We start from the raw sequence: 18,091 nt of genomic DNA on the forward strand, positions 1-18,091 counted from the left end.
TTTAATAAGATAAACAATTCCTTGGTTGTGATTTCTTGGCTAATGTTTGGGAAGCTTGTTCCAGGTCTTCTCTTCCAAATATAGGCCCAGCTATACACCCCTTTGACGTACAGACATTCAATGTGCTTTTCTTCCTCCCCTTCATAAATACAGGCATTGAAATTTGTGATTCTCGAACACCAACTTGATAGATTTGTTAAACATGCTTGTGACTGAAGACTTGCATTTTCATTACCTGAAACTTCAGGATTCTGTGATAAAACACTATTCAGTCTCCCTAATTTAAGGATGCCGACTCCTTCCGTTTTGCCTTCAGTGCAAACGCAGCAAGGCTCATTAAAATATTATTCTTTCTGTGCATCATCTTGCCTTTGCAATGTCATCACCTCTAGTGAGAAATGAAGTATGTGCTTCGTTTCCACACGACAGCTACCGAATCTGTTGTCTCAAAGCCAGCCCTCGCTGCAAGCAGCCCCTCCRCCTCTCCTTTTATATTTACACACCTGAAGAAAGTCAAAATACTTTGCTGACTAATTCTTCTCAGCCTGTGGTCATTTCCCTTTTATTCCTGCACTTCTGAGACAGATTTCTTCACCGACCTGTCATTTCTTTCCTAATCCTTGTAGGATCTCTGCCTCTTTCAAGTGTTTTTCTTAGGGTGGTTAACTCAGCCTCTGCAACCCCTCTCTCCCCTTGCTTGGTATTACAAATTTCAAAAGTATCTGTATCTTTAACCGGAAGGAGCCAGCTGTTACGGATATGATAACTAACGGATTTATTTATAGCTTTTATTCTGCAGCTGGAAAGTACCACAGAAACCATTCCCAGGAATACTTATACCTATAACGTTACAAAGGTTTCTATTATCCATATCCACATCAGACCCTGGGAATGTGCAGCAGGCGTTCAGCTCTGCTCTAACCATCTCAATCACCATTTCTTCCCAAAGAAACGTTGACACCCACCGACTGTTTCCTCCGTTCTATTGCTTGTTTCTTTACAGTTCATCACTGCATTAACGCATTTATTTCTATGCCCTTCCTTCTGTAACGCAACACTCCCACTAGCCATGGCGCTCAATCATTAACGTTATCCCGTGATTTTTTTTGTGTGTTCATTCCATACGATTGCCATAGTACCACCCGTTTTCTGTCCAGGCTCCTGGCATTGGTTTTTAAACATTTCCGCTTCTCGTTAACCACATTCTGTATTCTAGCTGGGTTAGGTATTGCCTTACCGCTATGACCGGTTTAATTACACACTTGTAGGATGTGGAAGTGCAAAGACTCATTAAAATTAGAATTACTCTAGACCAAATGTGCTCAGAATAGCAGGGGAAAACTCCCCACAAGCTACACACGTGGCAAAATCAAGGCATTTTGGAGAGCAGGTATTGTTAAGTTACATCTTCCGATGAAAACGGGACCGTTTGGTACTTCCCAGGAGCGTAAGGAAGAGGCAAGTGTTCGAGGATCAAAACCAGCCGCCTGTTGCTCAAAACCACTGCAACAGTCTTCCACGGGCGCTTTAGCGACAGAAGCGAGCGCATACATTCAGTTACGAAAATAAAACCAAAACCAGAGAGCAGCAAAGGCTCCTGGGGAAACGACGTGGTCGCACGGTTTTGTAACACACGCGTAAGATGGAGAAGGACAGAACCGAGCTGTTCAGAAAGTAAAACTACTCCCACTGTGTATTTCAATTTTAAACACTTCTTTGAAACGACATGTTTTTATGATCCAGTAAAAAAGGAAGCTATTTCTGGCTCAGCTCACTAGACAGAAACTTATTTAGGGCAGGGTGTTGCTTGAATGAGATAAGGCCTGTTTACTGAACAGCCGTACTGACCTGATAAAGAAGCTAACCTATATTTTCGCCACATAAAACTCATGTGCACGCGTCAGCTACGGGACCAAGGGATGCGAATTTAACTTCAGATCACAGCTGTTGATCTGAGTTCACCTTCTGGACTACCGCCTCAAATTAAGAATTTAACATCAAGCGCTCTCATGTAAAATGCATGGCAGCAACTACTTGCGGAGTTTCCAAAGTCACGAAACACTGACTTCAGTAAAGTCAGGGCAGCCGAAGGGTATCTCCTCTGACGGATGACAGCACGGCAGACAGGTCTAGAGAGGACACAGCCTTATTACTCATTTCTGTTGAAGCAGAAACCTTAGCCTTAATCAATAAAATGCAATGTTTTCCGGAGACTCCTTCGAGAGCACGGATCAGGCTTCCAGAGCCAGTATTTCAGAGTGTTCTGCGATCTACGTGCACACCTGGATTTTATTTCTAAAGTGCTGTCAAGGGAAGAACGAGTTAGAAGAAAGGTGAAAGACTAGTAAACTAGAGCATCGGTGTGATACATATGTGAAGCGCCTCACTTTTTGCTCCCTGATGACACAAATAAAGAGAAAGTTTCAGCCWTGATATAATGACTGAGACAACGAAGAAAACGCAGAAATCTTATTTTAGGGCTTGAAGTAAGTTAAGCTGGATACTGAACAATGAGGTGCCACTACGTGGCCTTCAGGCTTATTTTTATGATGAAAAACAGACTTCCCATCATAATTCATCCAATTTACACAGACCAGATGTTCAGAGTTATCAGTCTTAAGAATGGCAATTTCTACAACAACAACAACAACAAAAAAAGAAATCTGGAGAAAGACAGAAAGTAGCAAAGTAACAGTTTCGCGGCACTTTCTGAAATGAAAGTAAACCTCAGGCAATACTCGCTGCCAAAAGGAAGCGGTACAGAAACCATCCACTGACGCAGAAAGGCTACTCTAGTGCAAACACGGAGTTTTGCAAACTTGAAGCAGAACTGCAAACGCAAGGCAGCCCGCACGCGTGCTTCTCCCCCATTGTAATATTGTGGATCAGGAGCAGAGATAAGAGCGTGACTCAAGGAGTCACCTGGCCCAGAAGCTCCTAGTACCTAAAAGGTGTCGGCGAGCCCCATTTTTGAATGAGTGCGGCTCGGCTCCTACGCTGAAATTTATGCAATTGTTTCAGGACAGTTTGATTTATAGCTGTTTCCCAGGCTTAGAACATTCATTCTTTTGGTCTTTAATTCCCGATAATTTTTTTAAAGCTTAGCTGCTGGTTTGCTTGGTATTCTGGAAGCCCTGCCGGCCAACGCTAACTCGGCGCATTGAAGTTTTTTAGCCATGAATTACACAATTTTAATGTGCAGTCAGAGGCTTAATCAGTTACTAAATACAAAGGGGCCAAACTAGTTGCATCTAAGGGCTTGTTGACACAGGAAATTGTCTGAGTATAATTACCCTAGTGTAATTATATCAATAAGTTTCCTTGTGTAGCAAGTCCTAACGCATGTTTAATAACCAGGTGATGTTTTCACAGCTCAAAGAATGTTTCAGCACGGGGTTAACGCTGCCTATGTTTGGCGATAGGAAGCATCTCTAACACCATTTTTCTAAAAATACGGTCTCTAAATGAAACTACCGTTAAGGAAGTCGTCTTTGGAAGCTCCGCTTTCAGGTAAAGTTCCTAATATCGGACAACAGGGCAGATCTGCCGCATCACCAGGACGGGTGGTTTCAGATATTGCTGCATTTATGTGGAATATAGCTGCCACGGGGAAAGGATGTCTTGAAGAAAGGCTTCAAAACATTTCCTAGCTGTGCATGCCAGTATATGGAATCTTAATTCAACATAGCCCTGCAGCACTTGATTTGATGTGCCTTGCTTGCTGATCCCAACCAGCACAGCAAGAAGACCACCTTATATATTACTTTTTATAGGGTGCCAACAATGCCAGCACCTGCACAGGGACTTAGCTGCCTCCAGGTGGGTCACTGACACCATCCTTTGCCCAGAGAGGTGGTGTTGCGCCTTGGAAAAAGCTTATAAGCTCGGCCTCAGCTGCTGGTAAGCTGTTTTGCCTCCAGAACTGCAGGAAACAAATAATGACAAATAAACACGTTCATCACGATCAGGTTAGAAAGAATCAAGACCAGCAAAGCGAGGGGCAGGAAGACACCCGCTTGAAGGGGCTCTCCAGAAGTGCAGGGTATCACAGTAAGAGAATAACGTAGGTCAGATGGGACCTTAGGGTCCAGTTAGATTAAGCCCCTCAGGTCTTATCCAGTCAAGTTTTGAATATCTCCAAAGACAGAACTCCCACAGCCTCTCTTGCAACCTGTCCCAATGTTTGACCACCCTCATGGCAAAATAAAAACTTTTCTTATGTCCAAGTGGAATTTTCTGTGTTCCCGCTTGCGACTGTTGCCTCCTGTCCTATTCTGGTGCACCGTCTGCTGCTGCCGCCTTGATCTTGTCCATACCTTCCCATTAGGCAGTCGTAAACAGCAAGAAGATCACCCCTTAGCCATCTCTTCTTAAGGTTGCACAAACCCAATTCTCTCAGCCTCTCCTGATACGCCATGTGCACCTGCCCCCTAACCACCTCGGGTGCCCGCCACTGGGCTTGCAAACGGGATGAGGAAATGGTCCCACGTCGGGAGTGGGATCCAAAGTGGGAGCATGGAAGGCCTGCAGAGCCAGCAAGAAGGGAAGTATCCTAAAATAGGGATATGGAAATGCAGATGGGAACCAGTGAGGATAATCTGTCCTTGAAAGACAGGAGCAACGTGTAGGAGCTGCTGCGAACAGCAGTAACCTGGGGATGCTGGCAGTCAAGAGGGCGATGGCCCCTAGGAGCACAGCAGTAGCAAGCTTTAATCCCTAGCTACTCCTTGGTAGCCCCTTTTCACCCTATGGTGCTGGCAAGGTCCGTAGGAGTCTACAGGCTCTGATCTGCCGGTCTGGCACAACAAATGCAGCCACCATTCTCCACCCGCCAAGAGCAAAAACAGCGCTGGAGGAGTCCCTGGGTTTGCTTAGCGTTGGTGGGAGCAGCTGCTGTTAGCCATCACCGACCCAGAACCCAAGCATCTCAGAAGCAAGTCAGGTTGACATTCCTCAGCAGCAAGTGGAGAGGGGAAGATATTCCCAGCCAGTGGCAATACCACAGGGTAGATGCAGTTGAGACTATGGCCCAGGTCAGTAAAGAAGTGGGCTCTACCAGAAATGCAGAACATGGGGTGGCAAATTTCTGCCCAGTATTCCCTTAAAACACACGGTTTCTAAGACATCTGTGAGGATAGCGGTGTCCTAATGCATACAGGCTCTCTTAGAAGGGTTTCAGCGTACAACTGAAGTAAGATGCGAGGCTGCCAGAGCAAGGGACCAAAGGGGCTGGAGGAGGAGGGAAACAGGGTTTCCGCAAACGGTTACTGCAATGCAAAAGACAGGGGGGACCCAGCAACAACGTGGAAGACATCATACACGAATCCTTGACAAGGATCTGCACAGAGTTTATACGTGGTCAGAATGTGAAAAGGAACACTGGAAGTTAAGCTTTTTATTTTTTTAATACCCAACTAAAAAAAGCTTTGGGCCATCATTAAGTTTTGCTACAGTCTGTAGTTTAGAGAGAAGTTTAACTTTCACATCGGCTTTCTGTTAAGAACCGTTAGAGAAAGATAGGGAAAAGACTTGCAGTGTTTCGTAAGAGATAAGGAGAACTCAAAGCTGCAGCTAATAGTCCCTTGATATTACAAGGGYGAAGGAATCTATATGGAACCTGTGTATCTTCCTCTGCTACACATTATTAAGCATGTTTTGGAGTATGGAAACTATGCGATACCGTGACTGAGACATTTTTAATGTAAGTCGTTGGGTTAGACGATGTACAACAAGGTAATGGACTTATCCATTATCCATGAGAATTCAACAAACTAACCCCTAGTAAAGGAAGGGAAGTAGAAGAAGGGATGATGTGGTCCAAATTTCATTTGAATTTAACATCTGTTATAGTGTTATTTTAAATATTAACTATTGAAGGTTCTTTATTCAGGCGGTTGTCAGAAGATTTCCTGAGGTTTTCTGCTAATAATGCACCCTCTAGAAAAACAGTACTTTATAGAGTCGCACAGCAAATAACCTGGTAAGCATCTGGCAGGACTGGAAATCGGTAAAGACGTATTGTATTCTCCACGTCTTTTCTAGCCATGTATCTTCTTGTAGTTGTTAAGCCATTGCTCATTCTCCTGAAACGGCCCCTAAAATGCTATCCACGGTTAGGTTGCTTGGGGACATGCTGCCCTTACTCCTCGTCACGTTCAGACCGTTCCGCACCTCCGTCAAATACCCGCTTGTCCCAGGCCTCCTCACGTCTCTACGCGCACTGCGAATCTGAGCCTTAGAGCAACTCAGCTCTTCTCGCACTCCTCGTTCTGTCCGGATGAGGTTTCTTTTCCTGTTCTGGCCATACATGAACTGTGCCCAGATCCTGCCAAGGATTCGTATGTGATGTCTTTCACGTTCTTGATGGAGCCCCTCCCTCTAGAAGTCCTTCTGGTCTCTCAGTGAGCAGTTGCCAGGCTTTCTAACCACAAAGCATTGTATGCACCCAGTTGGCCTACCAGAGCGGAGGGGGGGCGGAAGAAAAAGAAAAAAGGAGCTGTCTTCACATTTGGCCATATTTTAAGGCCCTTAGATAACTCTCTTCAGAACTTTAGGTTTCTTGTTGTGCCAGATTGCTTCTAATTTCTTAGTGTTGTAGTATGAAGTTAAATGTTTTAATAAGGAGGAGTACTGGATAAGCAACATTGCCTTCAAACCTATAACATTGTTATGTTCAGCAGACCTAATCTAGATATGATTTTTATGGTGTAACTGTCACATAATACAAAAGAATTCAAGGAAGGTTAATTCTTATATCAGCCATTTTATTATTTTGCTTGGGATAAGTAAGCAGTTACAGACCTTTTGCTGCTCTAGTTATCTCAGTTACTTCCCCCACCCCATAAGATAGGGATGTGATCTCTTCATAATGCTGAAAGTGATACGATTCACGGAAATCAAATTACTCTCAGGCATCAATGGTGTCAGCCGGTGTCAGGGTTGGAGGCGAATGGGAGAAACAAGACATCAATACAGTTCACTTTGCAAGTTATGACCAGGTTTCCAATGCGAATACGTGAAAGACTGTAAGAAGAACAACAGACCAGAGCACCGAAGAGGAAGAGATCGCTGCTTTTGGTAAAATGCAGTAGGGGAGAAACTAATAACGGTTCTTCTTTCTAGCCCACGAACCTCTTATGGACCATGTCAACTAGAAAAAGCCACCAAGCGCTAGTCTTATTTTCTTCCCCTCCCACCTTCTTCTTGCAACCTAGACCTTCAGAGTTATCATCCAGATTTTTAAATATTGACAAGCTGGTTCTCATCTGCTTGTTACTTATAACAACTGGTCACTTATAAATGGGGCTGAGTGGCAGAAGAGCAGCATCAGAACATAGGAGGAAAATGTAAGGACTCTCTATCCTTACTATTAATAAGCTTATTAACAGTTAGGATAGACTTTAGCAGTATTAATATTAGTAATTTTTCTTTTATTATTACTAATTGATCTATTTTCATTCATTAATAGTAATAGCCTTAGTAGTACGGATAGATTTAAACTGTAAGAAAATACGACTGAAATCCTTCTTAAGGGATGCAGAGAAATGCTTTTAATTACAAACTGCAATATTGAATTAAGTCACCAATTTAAAACAGCGAGCTTCATCAAAACAATACACTGGATGCTTATGGCTTACCACAAGCAAGCAACCCAGATTAAAGTTCAGTGTGAATTCAAACTGCAGAATAACTCCATCTTTAGGCGAACCTCTACTAAAACAAGGGGAGGAAATGGAGAACATTTAGTGCTGCTTATTGCATTTGACCTTAACAACTCATTCATTCTTTCTTACCTTAGAAAAGGATGTTGAATTTATTCCAGGTGACTTTTCTAACAATTTAAAATAAAAAATGAAGCAGTATTTTCTATATTCATAAAGAGCAATGCCTCTATTCAGTCGAATCTCTGTTATTTGCCTTTCCAGAAGGCTGATGTCGTGAGTATATACATCTTGTAAAAGAAAAAGAAAACACCCACTACCTTCTACGCCTTTCTCCAGGCTGCTTCTCCCCAATAAAAGAAAAGGCCAGAAATTCTGTTCTCTTCATCTCACCTTACCCCTTCCTTTACCCTCAGTTTTCTGAAAAGTTGCATTCAGGTTAGGAAAGAAACGTGGCTCCCCACTTTTGTCTTCATTGACACTTATATTCCTACACTTACGACTGAGTAGGTTTGAACATGCAAACAGTATAACCTGACCGCTATTGTCTTTATCACTTTGTTGCTAGTAGGTTCAAAAAACCCACGACTTCCTCATACAGGTACACTGACTCTTCCATCGATATTTACTCCAGTGGACAGACTGAAGTTTCTATTAGACTTCTTGGTGTGACTATCAGATATAAATGAGAACAGGCGTTCAGTCCTGGAGAGAGCACACAGGACGCGTCAGTCCAGCTACCGCCCGAAGCAGAACTGAACTCGGCGATGGATTCCTAGCCTAAAACCTACCACGTTAAGTGCTTCGACGCCACTTGCACACACAAACAGCAACCAGAGAGCAGCTTGAGAACTGTGCGCCTCACTAGTGACACCGCACTTCCATTACCACAGTAACCGAAGATCTCAACATTGCATGGGCTTTCCCCAAACTTCCTTGCAATTAGCACAGACTGATCTCCGTGTTACAGACTACAGATACTGGATAGATCAAGTCACCTGAGCAGAGTCCCAGCTCTCAATTCCGTGTCGCACCCCCAGCCTTTCTCCCAACACCTCTTCCTCGCCCTCCTTCTCCTCTCCGATCCCTTGCCATCACATCCCATGCCTCTCCTCCGGCCTTTTGTGTTACTGGAGGCTGCGGTGCCAACAGCAAGCTCCACCAAGCCTGACAAGCCGTAATAGCTGGGGCTTTACGCTCTTGTTGCTGGCATGCCTTTCCAGTGAGCTGTGCCTCACCAGCTGGAAACTGGTGCCAGAGAGGCCCCGAATCAGCGTTCCCTGTGGGATTCACATTGTATAACACTTAATGAAACGCAGAAGTGATTTGTTCTCAGATTATTAAAGAAATAAGCTAGGATGGCCATATTCTGTGCTGTACCTTTGCAAGCGCATTCATATTCCCCACGGACTTTGGCTAGCCGTTTTTGGGGGTGTAAAATCTAAAAATATAAAGTTGTCTCCTTACCTAAAACATTTTCAGTTTACAAAATTAACCTGTTAAGCTATTAACTGCAAAGCAGTCGTGCTTTCCTTGAAAAAGAGATCTTTGTCCAGTTCTACACTGAATTAAACTGAAAACATGAACACTCTCAAGGCTTAGTTTCAAAATAGAAAATGCACAGTTAAGAGCTGAGGCTATGATTTATCATTTTAGATAGCGAAAGCAGCTGCAGAAGCACCTTTAACATGCAAGAGATCCAACAGCATCTAATGCGGTTTCAAGAGAGAGGGCTGTGGTTTTCGGTGTCGCCGTAAAGAAGGGGTAAAGTACAGGTTTATAATAATGGAATAATTGAGATATGGCAAGAGCGTAGGCTTTGGGTAGAAGTCTTCTATAATAATTTTTTCCTATTACATCTTGTTTTTTTCCCCCCCCGCCTGCTTCTTGTAACCAACTTAAGGTTCTCATGATGTGAATTAGGATTCAGCTGCGGCACTGTGCCACCCCGGTCACAGTGACAACAGCCTGGGCAGAGGGAGCAGGTAATGACATCTTAGTGTAGGAAGAGCCAAATCCCCACAGAAATTTCCTGCAGAAACAACTCGTTTTCTCCCGCAACGTCACTGCCAAAACCTAGTACCTCGTCCTGTGAATTGCCATTTTTGCTCTGCAGATTACTTCTAAGGGTTCCGTGAAAGGTAACTTTAAAAAAAAAAAAAAAAAAAAGCGCACATGCCTACTGTTAAGCTGAACTTTGTTACAGAGAGGCCTGTACCTCCACCGGAAGTTTACATTAAGAGGGAGACTGTATTAAAAGGAATACTACTGTATTCTAGTCACAGATTGTGACTCAAATAATAAAGCTCCTTCTCTTCCTTGCCCTAACAGGAATCCATTTTCAAATTTCTCTCAAGAAATATATAAAACCGATTTCTTCCTTCTGAATGAAGCTCTCGCTTCTTGAGCGACACACCTTTATTCAAATAGTCTGCCCCTATACCAATCACTCCTAAGCATCCTCTCATTAAATACTGAAGCTTTTCCTAAAAAGAAATGCACTCGGTTCACCGAGACATCCATTCTGCTGTATTGTCATTTCTACCTGAACTTGAGCGTCTTCTCAATTCTATTTTTGTTTTGTTTGTGGTTTTGGGGTTGGGGTTTTTTATCTCATACTAAGGTTTTCAATAGAAACATTTAAGTCAGTCGAGTTGAAGTCAAGGGGAAAGTACTGTTGTTTGAGAAACCTTATATTTGACAGCCAGTTAACAGGCTAAGAAAAAAGAAACCCACACAAATGGAAAAAAAAAAAATCTTGCTCTCCAGAAGTTCTCAGACTTGTCTTCCACAGGCCGCAAATGAAGATTTCAGAAATGATGGAGAAGTACAGTGTGGTGGGAGTGGACAACCAACAGGGGAACAGAGGCATAGATAAAAGCTAGCAGAAAGGGAACAGCCACGGAAATCCAAAAGTCATGTAGAAGGACAACGGAATAAGTTCGTTACCAAAGGATAAGCGAAGCCAAGAACATAGCAACGTTTAGACAGAATTTATCCTCTTCATATATAAAGCCTGTCCTTTAAGAGTAAACACTAGCTAAACAAGTTTCAGAAGGTATATAACAAGGCCCCAGTAATAATTATGTATTAAAGCCTTATTCATCTACACGACAAGTTTAACTTCAAACAGTTTTTAGACTGATCTAGTTAAGCCAGTGAAACCTCCTCTCTCAGGAATATTTCTAAAATTGGCTTATTTAAAATAAGTCACAATTAGCACATCCACACACTTCCTACTACTAACTTAAAAGACACATTTCACTATTTTCTCACATCAATAGGTTGCAACAAATTTCATTACTAAAACTCAGAATACAAAAAAGCCTTACTAAGACAAAAAGTTCTGAAGATCCGATCTGCGACATTAGCAGCTCTAACAGAACCACCCACGCTCGCTTCACAGCGTTGAACACTGCCTGACAAGTCAGTTCATCGTCTGGCCCGAAAAAAAAGTTGCAAGAATTTTTTTTCTAGACTAGGTACGAAATTATCATAATGATTGTCTATGCACAAGTCTGCACCGTAAAACCAACGGAGTTTCAAAAGCTTATTTTTAAGATGACATGCTGAGAATTTACCTTATTCCTCAAAAGCTTAAGGACTTTTTTTTAAAATAGTAGGCCCCTTGTTTCAATCCCATCCCAACACAGGTAGGAAACGACCTAGGACATACAATGTACGTACTGTTTAAGCACAGATTTATACATACTTTATAAAATTACATGTTACATGATTTAATTCTTCGCACAGAGGAAGAGCTGACATGAAGCCTATTTTCCACATTCTGATTACAAAATAACATGTATCATGAAACGCAACCAGGTTGCTGCCAGCAGAATTGTTAGGAAAGGAAACATATCTGGAATCCAGAACAGTACGGAATTGTGTATTCATTCCACATCTCTGAAAAGCTGAAGTATTTAACACCTCTCTCAGATAGAGACCTTTATGACTGCAGAGCTATCACGGYGTATTTTCACTTTGGAACCCAGGCCCTGACAGCTTCACTTCAGGCCATAATAAATTCACATATAACAACGCTAGTATAAGACAGAACTAGCGCTGAAAAACAAGTCTTGCTTTCATGCAGCCGTTCAATCTGCCCTGCAGTCCCAAAACTTGTATYATCATGAGTGCTCCTGCAAAGCAGCAAAGCAGGTAAAGCTAACTAGGGAGGAGGAGGAGGGGTATGAAGGCAAGGAACGGAGGGGGCTTGGTTTGAGCTCGGGCCAGCTCGCCAAACGGTGCACAACGCAGCCTCGTGCACTAATGCCAGCATTACCGTTTCTTTCTGCAGCAGTGCTAAACTGTGCTAGTTTAAGATGCATGTAAAACTACAGGCTTACGCACGGACAGCTTTTACCTCTACTTTTGGCACTGCAGAGTTTTATTTTTCAGGTGCCTGTTTAATGAAGACTGAAAGAAGACAGAGTAAAGCCTACAAAAAAGACAGAACTAGCACAGCTGAGCAGCACTGACAAAAATAGAGAGAAAAGCACGAATTGCAACAGGCGAGAATGAACTGCTCTCACCATGACTGTGATTAAAATCAGTTTCGCAACCCAAATACAACCAAAATTTGGCAGCACTGTGGACAGCTCAATGAGAACTGAACTCAAAAGACACCAGAGGAAAAAAAAAAAACATCAAAGCAAGCTTTGGACTGACTTAATTACATCATTATCAACAGTACTTATCTAAATCAATAGCTTCCAGCTTGACTATGCCCAATTTTCAAAAGCCATAGGTATAATATAGCTTCACAGATGTAGCAGAGCTATAAACAAAGATATTTCAATGATAAATGATAAATATCTTTCCTTAGTACAAAAAAAAAGGATTGAAGAAACATATGAAATAATGCTTACACTAAGAGGGTTTTTTTAAAGCACTAGCTGTAGTCTGACAGAAGAGCAGTAATAGCAAAATAAGTTCAAATAGAGAAGAAATTAAAAAGAATTATGCTAACCTATGATGCCCACCAAACACACTGAAAGACACTATCTATTAAAACCTTTTTAATGAGTACATGAAAAATTATCCTAGGTAGACAAAAATATGGATATCATCCCAGTCTAAGGATTAAAAAAAAAAACAACCCACTGTGAACAGTGCTAAAAAGCCTTTCTTTGAAGCATGACTTAGAAATGGCTATCAAAGAAAACACTGCACTACTAAATTACAACTCGGGTGTAAGGCATGAGATACATTACACAGGTCCAGTCTAGATGCGACTGAAGCTATTCAGGTCCGTCTTTTACTTTACCACTTTCTTATCAGTTTTATGCTATCAAAATCTGGAAAAACTTTAAATTCAGCTTTGGATATCAAAATAAATTGGACAGAGCGAATCCTTACCCACAATCATTATAGGTAAAACTACAGAAGATTTTTCCACCAGCTACCCTTTTCTAGTTCAAAAATTAGATACTTGAGGCTGACTTTTCTTAATTGTCACTTAAGACAGAGATGACATTTTAAAGCTGAATACTGTCTTCTGGTACTTGAGTATTAGAAATTCTGTCACGAAAAATAAGACCAAGTATTCCGCTAAAACTTGAAATAAGGAAAGAAATACACAACAGCATTTTGACAAGTCCTGCAAGCTTTGAAAAGCTCCTGACGGCACACGCTTAGCTCATACAAACAAGGCTTTCATTACACATGTAAAGTTTCTAGTTAATGAGAACTGCATATGTTTGCAAAGCCAGTTCAGCAGTTAGAAGTTTCCTGCGTTCGTCGGTTTGATCCACGCAGTTTCTCGATGGCCAAAAGTCCCTAGAAGCGCTCAGTTTTCTGGAATAGCAAAAGCTTTCCCTGTTATGCTGTTTAAAGAGGACGGAAGGACAGAGCAGCGTATGCTAGGCTAACCCCCCAGTTTTCTCCAGCAGAGCACATGCATTTAGCTGCCTTCCCCACCCCTCGGTGAAACAGGGGAAGGCCGAGGGTGCTAACAGTGCAGAAGAAGGTATGCGAAGTACGAAAGCGGTACTTTCCTCGACCTCGGGAAGGTCTGGATGTTCCCCACGCCCTCTGTACTCTTTCTATATACATTACAAAACACAGTTGAATATATGAGTGCCCAACACTTCTGCAAAAATGAAAAACTTCAAGTCGACGGAAAAATAAGCGTACAAAAATCCTGCATTACTGCATAGTCGGTGTGTCAGAGCCGCTGCTGGAAACTTTCACTTCTCACATAGCGAATCTGTTGTAAACTTTGGTTCACTAAGAAAAGGAGAAAGTCTGGTTCATGTGTATGACGTCAGGCATCTTTTTACCAAATAACTACCTCATCTTTAAGCCACCTAAAACTATACAGCTAGTGGAAACATTAATACAGAGTCTTTTTCTTTCTTAGGAAAATATACTGGCCATGACAACAATACTTTTAAACACGGCTTTGTTTTGTACTTTGTTTTTACCTTTGTTTTGCAGGCTCTAGGGTTGACAAATGTGATTTAAGTTTAAGGAAAAAAAAAGTCTCAGGAAAAACTGAGAGCACTGTATATTAAATTCTCATTTCCTCTTTTACATATGGCAGCTTATAATGAATTTCAGCACAATTTACTGTCTAAAATTAAGCCCAAAAAAAGTGCAACCATGGGATACCAGCAGGATAGCACAATACGAACAGGCCCACTTCCAACCTAAAAATAATATTAAGAGGCTTGCTTAAAAGTGAAAGATTGGGCAGGTGACAAGCAGACCCTTGACAGGTAGTCCAAGGGAGTTGTTGGTGTTATTGAGGCAGGTGCTGAGAGGAAGCAGGTAGAATTAAGGTCCAGCAGATGAAGACGTTGCCTTTTCCACCACCTCTCCCASTGAGCCATGAATACACCCTTTCCCACAACAAAACTAAAGATCAAAGAGAGTCGACTTCCAACCATCGCATATCTTCAGGAAGTATACATGAATTGAACATAAGTACACACACCAAAGACCAACACGATTTAAAAGTTTCAAAATTACATTAACAATTTTAAGAAGGYACTTTATAACTAAATGACAAGTGATAAGATAATCTTAGCTCCAATAGCCTGCTACAGAAAACTCAGTCAAACTTGTTTCTCATAGAGAAACTCTTTTTTTTTTTTTCTCCTGGTATTTTATATTTAAAGCCACAGCCCCCTTTATGAAGTCACCCTTTTTCAGGCAAGTGCTGCTTCGACAACAAATTAAAACCTCGGGTAGCAAACAAAAAACAAATATTCTTTCAACAAAGACAGAATCCATAGCATGCAAAGCTTAGAATTTATAAATATGTAAATACTAAACAGTATAAGTTTCAAAAGTTTATGAAAGTTTTAATCACTTCCTCAAACTCAACTGATCTAGCAACAGTGCTTTTATTATACCTCCTTGGCATTTTCCTGTCCTTCTAGAAAAACACATCCTAATAAGCATCACTATGAAACTTTTCTCTTTTTCAAATAAGATTCACACTCTCAAAATTTTAGTCTTTCTATAGTTTCTTGATGGAGAAAAGTTCACGGGTGCAAAGTCTCAGCAAATAAAACAGTAAGTCAAGATCTCAAAGTCGAACAATGTTTTGGGAAAAAGGAACAGAGCTTTTCTAATCATAAAAAGTAATTTGTATGGAAATATCTTACTCTCCTGTATAAAAATATCTTCCCCCCCCAATGTAACAGCATGTTAGAACAAAGTTTCCATGTTTAACTGCAATTTTTTTAAATTAGTCAGATACAGGCCCCTAACTTGCTTTATAGTGTCTCCAGAGAAAGAATGAAGATTAAAATAGCAAACCCCGTGGCAAATTGAGMGATTACGTTGGCAGAAGGCCAACGCCACAAACACCCTCGGAACGGGGCTGGCTGGGGTGTGCAGTTTGGTGACGGGAGCAGGACAAGTAAAGTGGCTCGTATGCAGCAACGCTGTTCAACGAACCGTCAGACAGCGGCCAGATCTAAGTTACAAGAGATCTGAATGGAGCATTTAAGCTGCATCAAGGATGTGGTGACAGACATGTAGAGGCTGGAGCTCTCCCGCACTTAGAGCRGCTGTGTCGTGCCGAACGTTTGCGAGCCGCGCTCCTGCTCGCCCATTCCTCTGAGGAGGATCTCGGCATACATTCGCCTGATAGGTATCAGGTTAATGTATGGAAGGGGACTTTCACTAGCAGCACACGGGCCACGTTTAGTCTACAGGAGACAACTAAGCACCCTGCTGACAGTCTCCGTTTCCAGACTGGTTCACGGTACAGCTCTTCTCTCGTTACAAATTCTCATCCCAGGTCCTGCCGCGGAGCAGGAAGCTTTTTGGACTGCTAAAAGCCCTCGCGCTGCTAAGGCTCTCTGTGGATGACTGCACAGGAAGGAAACAGAGCGCCTCACGACGTGGAGAACAACTTGCAGCTCGTGCTCTAGACCAGACGCTGTCCCTGCCCAGCTCTGCAGAGGGAAAAAGGCTGAGCCCGGGATAAACTAGGAAGTAAATGAGACAGAAGATGAGCTCGGTCAGAGGGAGCAGAATAGCAGGAGCCTGCAGCACAGGACAGCAATGTTTGGAGAGGACCAGCAGCTCAGTAAAGGTATGGTGTTTGTTCTCTGGGGCTCAGGGAGGGTTGTTCTGATAACATACACGCTGAATCTGGGTCCCTGGCGGTAAACAGCAGCCACCAGTGCCAGTGCTGTGGAAGTAAAATCATTCTGTGCAGAAGGGACAGTGTTAGGATCAGATAAAGCGCAAATGAAGGAAGATAGAGGCTGCTCCCACATGTAAACCTACTCCCAGCCCATATACAGGCAGTTTTTTTCAATTATTTGGTTTCTTTAAAAAAAAAAAAGAAGAAAAAGCCCACCAGATAGTTGAAGAATCCTTACATACAATTTTAMAAAAGATGTAATAGTAAGAGGTGAACGTAACAGCCTTAGCAACAGCACAATTTAAGCACCAAGATTATCTGCATACCGAAAGTGAACAAGAGAACCTGACACTAGAAGCCGAGCAAAATGATAAAGCAAGTATTTATGCACAGCTATTGCTACTGAAACATGAAAACAGTCTAATTAAAAAAAAAAAAAGTACTGAACRTCATCAGTCTGGATGCATACAGCTACAGTGGTCTATCTCCCTGCCGTATCTAGTAAAAGTCTTCACAAACTRTAGGAAGAAAAGCAAGGAAAAGTATAGCTCCTGTTTTTCCTAAGAGGAGAACTACCATCCTGATCTTTCTTGATTCTCTTCCCTTCAAGGTAATCACATCAGAAGGGAAAAAAAAAAAGAAGAAAAAGAAAAAGAAAAGGAAGCTAGCACCTAACTGTGGATTCTAAGGTGTAAATGCTCCTACAGCAGCAGCACTCAAGAGAGAGGCTGTAAAGGTCTCCCAGCTACAGGTCCTGTGTTTCTCTACACTATTCCTTACTAGATCATCCCTCTAAGGGAAAAAAAGATTTTACACAAAACTATGAAGAACGGTAAGCTAAAAATACAGGAAGTTTCACTAATTTTTAAACTTTTCTAGGAAAAAAAAAACAGGTAAACACAATAGTTTCTATATTAGAACAGATTTCTCGTGGCAGAAACAGCCCAACGCTCAAAAAGAGAAAGCAAATTAAAGCATTGCCCCACATTAACCATACAAGCTCTCACCGTATTAACCTATCTTTCCCCTAAACCGTATTAACGCCGCTGCTAGCGCTCCTCCTGCCCACGCTGCCCTCCTGTTTGCTCCCGAGAATTCACCGCAAAGCCCGAAGACCTCCGCCGAAGGCGATAACCGTTTGGGCCCCTATCCGGCACCTGGGTGCCGCCTGCCGGGGTCCAAAGCGGCGGCGCCGGCGCCGCCAGGCCGCGGCTGGAAACGCGCCGCCAGGCCGAGGCGGCCCCGCACCCCCCCCCCCGCCCGCCCCAGGCGCGGCCCGGCAGCCGCCACAGAGCCGGGCCCCCTCCCCTCGCCCCTCCCCGCTGCCTCGGGGCTCGCCGCGGCGGCGGGAAAGGAGGGGAGGGCAGAGCAGAGCAGAGCGAGGCGACCCTCCTCTCCTCTCCTCTCCCTCCCCTCCCCTCGCAGGGGCCTCAGGACACGCAGGCTCACTCGCCTCCCTCCCCGAGGTGGCGGCGGCGGCGGCCTGACCCCTCCTTCCCCCGCCAGCGCGGCCTCGCAGGGCTGCGAGCAGGCCCGGGAAGCCGGCGGGCACCCGGGGGGGGGGGTGCGCGGGTCTCCCCCTTCCCCTCCCTCCCCCCTCCAACGCCTCGCCGGCCGGCGTGGGGGGGGGGGGAAGGGGCGCGCGCGGCGCCTCGCGCTGACAGACCGCCGCGTGCGCCAACGGTCACCCCCGCCCCGAAACAGAGCCCGAGTTCAAACCCGCCGCCGCGCCGCCGGCGAGGGAGAAAGTCGGCGGGAAGGGAAGAGGAGGGGAGGAAGGAAGGGGAAAAGAGCCGGAGCCTCACCGGGTCCGGCGGAGGTG

General features: G+C 43.5%; 1 protein-coding gene and 1 long non-coding RNA gene across 2 annotated transcripts in view; one reads left to right on the forward strand and one right to left on the reverse strand.

The window, feature by feature from the left end:
• The window catches only part of AGO2 (argonaute 2, RISC catalytic component), a 58,322-nt gene extending 40,926 nt beyond the window's left edge, over positions 1 to 17,396 (reverse strand). The window contains exon 1 of the mRNA XM_026058513.1: positions 17,277 to 17,396. The gene's annotated coding sequence lies outside the window, so the exon portion shown is untranslated. The remainder of the gene's footprint in view (positions 1 to 17,276) is intronic.
• The window catches only part of LOC112962418, a 20,145-nt gene continuing 7,761 nt past the window's right edge, over positions 5,708 to 18,091 (forward strand). The window contains exon 1 of the long non-coding RNA XR_003252294.1: positions 5,708 to 17,101. This is a non-coding gene — a long non-coding RNA (uncharacterized LOC112962418). The remainder of the gene's footprint in view (positions 17,102 to 18,091) is intronic.

The sequence above is a fragment of the Apteryx rowi genome, unplaced genomic scaffold (genome assembly GCF_003343035.1).
Source record: "Apteryx rowi isolate R43461 unplaced genomic scaffold, aptRow1 scaffold_148, whole genome shotgun sequence".
Taxonomy (NCBI): domain Eukaryota; kingdom Metazoa; phylum Chordata; class Aves; order Apterygiformes; family Apterygidae; genus Apteryx; species Apteryx rowi.